This window comes from Capsicum annuum, chromosome 11 (genome assembly GCF_002878395.1).
Source record: "Capsicum annuum cultivar UCD-10X-F1 chromosome 11, UCD10Xv1.1, whole genome shotgun sequence".
NCBI classification, from domain to species: Eukaryota; Viridiplantae; Streptophyta; class Magnoliopsida; order Solanales; family Solanaceae; genus Capsicum; species Capsicum annuum.
The window spans coordinates 2929058-2937146 of NC_061121.1; positions in this window are offsets into that span (position 1 = coordinate 2929058).

Sequence of the window (8089 nt, forward strand, 5' to 3'; positions counted from 1 at the left end):
AATCGAGTCTTTGCAATTGCATGGCGTTGGTATTGCGTTCATCCCGACCTGAATCATCGATCGATCACTCTGAGTTGAAATGAGATCTCATCAACTCAATGTTAGGATAGTGATAGTACCTAAGTTGATTTAGGTGGAACTAAGGATGAATGAATGGGCTCACAGGGTCAACTATAAATCCAATCGAGTCTTTGCAATTGCATGGCGCTGGCATTGCATTCATCCCGATCCGAGTCGTCGATCGATTACTCTGAGTAGAAATGAGTTCTCATCAACTCAAAGTTCTAAAAACTATATCTTTTAAAAATTTTAAAATTAATTAAGATCAATTCAGACCAAATTAGCAATTTCAAAACTTGTCATTCTTTTCTAAAATTACAAATCAACCCATACAAATCATCCAATTTCACGAAAAAATTTTCATTTCAAATCTAAAGTTCTCGCTCTTCTCTCTCTCTTTTTCTCTCGAGGTGTCCTCTCCCTCTCAACAATACAAACAATACAAACAATACAAACAACAACTACTCAACATATTGCTCAACCCTTCTAAACAGGTCGATTTTCTTCCCATTTACGACTACATATAGTTATTTTTTTTGACTTTATTCCCTCTTGTATCCGTTGTTTTCTCTATATTCACATGTAACAGAGTTCGAGAAGAGCTTTACATTTGTTAATGATAAAAAAAGACTTTTAGTTGTATTATCTTCGAGAATGGGTTAACAGTTGAGTTTTGATACTAAAAAAGTAAGAAGCACTCGAGAAAACCCTAGTTTTTCTCTCAGTGTTTTGTTGAATATCGTGTATTGTTGGATGGTGTTTGTGGTGTTGTTGGTGGTGTTTGTATTTGTGTTTTCTGGCAGTGGTGTCGTTGGTCTTGGTATTGGTATTGGTGACATTGGTGGTGGTCTTAGTGTCATTAGTCGTGGCATTGGTTGTGGTGGTAGTGGTCCATCTGTTGCAATGGGTGGAAGATCTGTTGAGAGATATTAAATAGGTCTTCAAACAGATTCCCCATCTGTTCCAACTGATGGGAATCCGTTGGAGTATTTTCTTGTAATGTGCCAGAGAATAATTTATTGAAATTTCTCCACCTGTTGCAATAGGTGGAATACCTGTGGGGAGATATTAAATAGGTCTTCAAACAGATTCGAGTTCCCCATCTGTTCCAACTGATGGGTTGTCCGTTGGAGTATTTTTTTTTTGGTTACGTGGTAAGAATAATTTATTAAAATTTGTCTCACCTTTTTTAAAAAAATTATGCAGACATCAAATGTAATGTTTTTTTTTGTTTTTCTTTCGTTTGTAGTTAAAAGATGTCTCCCAAAAGAAAAGAAACAGAAAGTGGAGAAAGTGGATCAACTTCCGATCACCAAACAAAAAAAGCTAGAGTACAGATAGATTCGCAGGAACTTCCAGAACAATCTCAGTCAGGGCAAAATGAGGCCAAGGAAAGTGATAACTCCTCCTCACCAATGGGGCGTGAAATAATATTGAAATTCCAGCATCATTCTATCAAAACCATTAGTATTGATAAGTTTCGAGTTGTGATGCCGATGAATAACCATAATGCAGTATTTGGTGACTTATACTTAAATGTCAGTTGAGGAAATCTTTTGAAAAACTTAGGAGTATTATGAAGAAGGAAAACATAGATGGACTTTTTAAGAAAAGCTGCTTTGCACACTTTCTTGAGCTGTCTGGGGGCCGCCCTCTCTGTTTCCCAATGATCATGGTATATGGCCTTCTCAAGCGCAGGATCATGTATGCGGGGGATGATGGGGGTTCGAAGGATGGCAGAAATAAGATGGATGAAGTCTGGATCAACTACTGTGGCATGCCAGTTTGTTTTGAATTGAAAGAGTTTGCCATTGTGACGGGCTTGAGATGCAATCGTCCAGAAGAACCTGCCATCAAGAAAACACCCCACAAAGGGTCCAATAAATGCAAGGTAAAAAAATATGGGTTGTTGGGCATTGTTGGACCTAGCTACAAAGTGAAGGATTTGATAGCGGATCTCAAGAATAAATACATACCAAAGCACAATAGGGAGAAAATGTGCTTAGTTTGGTTTGACCATTCTGTTTTATTGGCAAGAGACGTCAATAAAGTCATAAAACGTGATTTGTTGGCATTTGCTGATGATTTTGGGAGATTCAACGACTATCCCTGGGGCTACGATAGCTACTACTTGACTGTCAAATATTTACTAAAAGAGCTATAGCCAAAGACGACCACATTATACGGCTTTCCTTAGGCTTTCATGGTAAAATTGATCACTATTTTTACTCATTCATTAATTTATATTGAATATACTTGTGACTTTTTTTTTGCTTGCTTCCTGTTTACAATTTTTATGCTTGGGCATGTGAAGTCATTCCTTCCCTTCAAAAATATTTCATGGATTACCCGGATAAGGTTTCTCATCCAAGGATCCTTAGGTGGTTGGCTGCAGTAGAGAGCAGAAAAAAAAATATTAATGAGGCTAATCTCTTTAACCCTCCGGATGATGCAGTACGTCTTCTTTCAACTAAAATAATTTGCCCCAAAGAAAGATATTGAAACATATGTTCCATCTATTGCAAGAGATTACCCGTCAACTGCAATGGGTAATCAGTTGCAACATACGATCCATATTTCACAACAGATTAACCATATGTTGCTCTGTTCTGTGAACTCTACTCAACAAATTACCCATCTACTGTAAATTATACAACAGATGGATATTCTGATGCAACATATTATCAATTTATTTCAACATACAGATCAGCTGTTTTGGTAGCTAGATCGTTTGTTGCATAAGTTGGTTGTGTTAACATAACCCGAGCCCCATGAACCCAACTGACTGCAAATTATTATTATACAATTTAAATTTCTCCTATTATTTTTTTATAGGTTGTGCATCCTTGGATCGTGCCTACCATTGATGAGCTAGGGATGACTTCTTTTCTTACTTTGGGTCTTGTTGATACAAAAGAAAACCCAACGGTGGAGTTAATAGAAAAGGAATTGGATGGAGCAACATCCATAAGAAGAGCAGTTAGGCAAGGTCAGTCTAGTGTTGAAGCTCTTAACAACCTAACTCAAACTGAAACAGATCCGGGTGTTGCTGGTGGAGTTGTTTGTGATGGTGGCAGCCATCCTGTTTCTGCTTCTGCTGCCAGTCGTGATTATAAGCATGTTGGTGCTTAGCAAAAAATAAATATGTTTGAAAATACCCCTTGCACAGGTCCTCCCTCTCACCCCTACACCGATCCCTTCTACCCTTACAGTGGTCCATATCACCCCTCTTCACCCTCATATTCTGATTGCAAATGCAAAGTATGCAAGGACAGAGAGGATAAACTCCTCGACAAGCTAGAGGTTATTTCTAAAGCTGTCGAGGAGTTGAAATCTAGGAGGGGTGTCATACCATCCAACGAGGTGAGGGAGCCATGCACTCCTACAGTGGAGGTTAGGAGGAAGAGAATAAAAATTAGACAAATTCTCTCCGTTCTGAAATCAGCAAAAAATACAACTCCCCCCTCTCCAATAACTGTTGAAGTTCAGGGGCCGCCGAAGAAGGTGGACATATTTGCGGCTCTTGGCAAGGAGAAGAAGAAGGAACAGAAAGAATTCATCAAGATGAAGGTTCAAAAAGAATACACCATGCATTCATTTGACGCCAAAGACTTCTCGAATATGACAAATATGTGTGTGTGGTACGAGGACAAAGTAAGTTTACTTTTGCTAACCTACCCTTCCAATCTACTCCATGAAGAAGAATCTACGCAGTAGATGTGTAATCTGTTGCAACAACTTGGTATTCTGTTGCAACATAATACACATCTGTTGCATAAATTGCGTTGGCTGGGTAATCTATGAACTGATTCAAAGAACCCTATGCATCAGATTCTTTCCACTGTGTTTTTATTCTATACAATTACTAACTTAATTAAAAATTATCTTCTTATACCACAGTATGTTGATAAAATTCTTTGCCTCATGAGGGGTAAGCAATTAGCGTACCCAGATGCTTATGATGCTGCTGATAGGATAATGGACCTCAACTTCTACAATAATTTCAAAGATAGGTATGCTGATCTTCATAATCTAGCTGATTCTGGTGGCCTGGGATTTGATCAGTTAGTTTCTACATTCCAATGAGATGACGAAGCAATTAAATATGTTAGAGGGAAGAGGCCATATCCACACGGCAAGAGCTGGACCAAGGCAAAGAAAATCCTTGTAGTCATGAACGTGGATGTCACCTATTTTCTCACTATTGAGATACTACTATACGAGGGAAAGATTAAGGTTTATGACTGCAACTTACCTGTGTTCAGCGAGAAGACATTTTTTACCCACATACAGCCACTCTTGAAGTTGTTGCCCAAGTTGTTGACGTAGAGTAAGCTGATGGATCATTTGTCGGTTGAATTCTTGGCGAAGGAATCATGGATTTTTGAAGGTCGAAATAAGAATATTCAGCTCCCAAAAAATACAACCGGTGCAGCATGCGGTCCGTACTCACTTGCATACATGGAGTGTTTGTTGACCGGTACACAAATGACCGGTGTGTACGACATCATTGAGGGAAAGATGCAATAGGTCTGGGCATATGGGGTACTAACTAAATGGTTGGAGCCCGTATATAAAATAGAACATATACAAAGACAGAGACGAACACGATAACAAATTTTTCATTTCAAGCCAATTCACTATACATATAGGGGCAATAATTTTTATGTGTGGCAAAGTTAAATTTTTATAATGCAACAGATTTTATATTTTTCATAATAGATATAGTACTTGTTGTGACAGATTGATTATTTGTTGAAATAGGTTGGTCATCTGTTGCGTTATGCAGATGTTCCCCGTCTGTCTTTCGCAACAGATTTACGATCTATTGCAACATATAACTTATCTGTTGCAACTGATCGATAATATGTTGGAGCAAATCAAAAAGTAGGAAGACCTGTTATATAATTTCCAGCAGATGGCCTACGTGTTGCATCTCATGTTGCAACATATGTCTAAATCTGTCTGATAAGATATGTCATTTATTGCAGCAGATGTATTATTTGTTGCGATATTTGAATCTAGTACTCCATTTCAATTAACATGTTCAAAACTCAGAATTAATTATATTCGTAGATAGAATAAAATAAATCAAAGCCTTCAAAAATTACATGAAATAAAATAACTCAATAAATAAATGAAATGTAAAAAAAATCATTATGAGTACAAACGATCTACTCTACAAATAAATCAACAAGTTAAACCAAGGAGGATAGGTTATTACATTGACGGACTCAAGCTATAAAGATCTAATCAATATGGACAAGTTGTTCTTCATCCAGTGCTATGGAATTCGGCTTTGATTGTCATGGATCTTTAACGTCGGTTGCGTATGGCTTCTGAGTTTTCGCTTCTCCATATTTTCATAAAAGAGAAGTATATCTTTTGTGGAGTAATCCAGCATTTGATACTTGTAATTCATCGCTCAAATACTCGGTATAGGCAGCAACAAAAGGACCGCAATTCCTGCATTATAAAAAAATAGATAATCCATATCTTGCAGTTCATGCAAGCGTTGTGAAATTTGTGAAATGAAACTAAATCATGACACTTAAACTTACAGGCTACCAAAGGTTTGTTGAGCAATTTCGTCAACATATTGTTCATCAAATGGATTAGCCATTTTATCCCGGTATGCTTCAATCATCGATCAATCAGTACAAACCTTTTGATCCAAAAAGCCACTCATATCAAGGTAAGTAGGCAATATTTTGGCCAGCTTTTGTATCTCAGACGACGGCCCGGAACGTTTCCTTCGTGACATCGAGTCATAAACTTGGATGCGCCTCTTTTTTAGAACGACAACAGCCAACACCTAATGGAATTCATCATCATAATTGATTGGGATGTACACTTCGTCGACCAAATGCCAAGGTAAGCCAGCCAGAATGCTAAAACCTTTGATGATGTTGATTAAGCATTCCTCGTTTCGAGAAACTTTTGGTTGCTGTTGATAATACCTATCGTAGGCATTATTGATGTAAACTTTGTACAAACAATTGTCTATTGTTTATCTGTATTATTCTTGTGTTTGCAACTTGACCTTCTTTCGAAGGTAGTAAAAAATGACATCGATGTACTGCACATATTATCAAATATTTAGGATTATGTGACTAAAAAATTAATATGCAAATGCAATTAAATAAAATATTAATTAATAGCAATATGTATGGCCTTTAAACCTCATCATTCCAGCAAGTTTGGGGCTGTGACATCAAATAGAACCAATTCTTTATTTCGGGATGTGCAACAACAAAGTCGAACATATCAAAACCAAGACTCGATTCGTTCACTTTGTAGCGCTCGTCATTTTGTTTTCTACATGATGATTTATATGTTTTAATGTTAGTTTCTTACAACAAGAATTGTATAAACCAATATCCATAAAATTGATTTATGTACCTGTCGGCATGATGCTTTAACAGCCCATCGACAATCCATTCTGAATAGTCGTTGATCAACTGTATTAGTTTTTATGGAGCCTCATTCGAGATGTTGAACCCTTTAAATGGGTAATTCTTCCGTTCTCCCAAACTGACAGGCTCCACTTTTTCTTCATCTTTGGAAACAGTTGATGGATTATCAACTGTCATATTATGCTCTTCGGCAGTAGCTGTGACATCCACCTGGAAAGTCAGAATTGTCAATGCTAAGTAGAGATATACAACATATTTTTTATCTGTTACAACAGATGATTCTTATGTTGCATCAGATGGATTATCTGTTGGGACAAATTCGAACAGGTAAATTAGAGCAGTACGATAATTTTGAATAGATGACCCATCTGTTGCAACATAAGACTCATCTGTTGAAACAAATAATGAATCTGATGCAATAGGTTAGACAACAGTTGCAACAGATGTATACATTTATTTGATAATTTTCAGCAGATTTATCATCCGTTGAAACAGATATGTGCTTGTTTGTTTTTTGGAACAGATGATGTACATTCACCTTCTTCAGCTCATGCTGCTCTTCTGTGGCCCTTGTACACTGAACATCAGTGCAAGACAAACACAGAGACATTGAAATCTTGCTTTTTTTTTATGATTGATGATGCCTTGGAAGTGTCTTTCCTTCTCCTCTTAGCCGCCTTGATCTCTAGTAGAGTGTCTGGATATTAAATCATCTTTGATGGAATGACACCCCTCTTAGATGTCATTTCCTTTACAAAAGCAGTTAGTGCAGTAATAGCATTAATCACTCCATCGTGTTTCGTCTTGAAGTCTTGACATTTGCATGAAGAACATTCGCTAGATGTGGAAAAATCTGGAGAAAAATCTGTACAACCATTATGATCATAATCATAATGGCTTGTTGTTTCAAAAACTGTAAGAGGAGCATCATTAGCCCCACCCTCCAAAATTATTTTTCTTGTGATGCTTGTTGCTCTAAACAATTCCATTTTTATTCCATCAACGACCTTAGGGTCCGATAAAGTTTGCACAGACCGTAAAGTAAGAAAAAATGGCATCTTCAACTCTCGGTTGGTAGGAACAAGCCACGGATGGACAATCTAAAATAAATCGGTACATATATTAAGAATGATGATGAAATTATTTAATCATTAATTAAAACAAAAACTTGATTAGAATTGAACTTACTGCTTTCTTAGGAGGATTGAAAAGATCAAGAAATTTTATATTTTTATCGATTTTGGCCGACAACCATCTCAAAATTCTTGGACAGGAAACTTCTTCCTGGTAGTTCACTTGTTGTCTCAAATAAGGAATGGCTTCAAATGCCCAAGCCTATAACATAACGCCAATAAATCAAAAGCATTATTGAATAAAAAAATGATGAATCATTTCATGATAAAAGAAATATTTACCATGAAGGCCCATGAAAAACCATATAAGTTGACTGTTTTTGGCGTTAACGGAGTCAACAAATATTCGACAATCATTTTAAAGCTTTCATAACCCCAAGGATAGCTGTTAAATGCCTCAAGATCCTCGGAGAGATTTATTAAACCGAGGCTTATGTTGTTGTTAACGTCTCTCGCCCAAAGAATATTATGTACAAACCA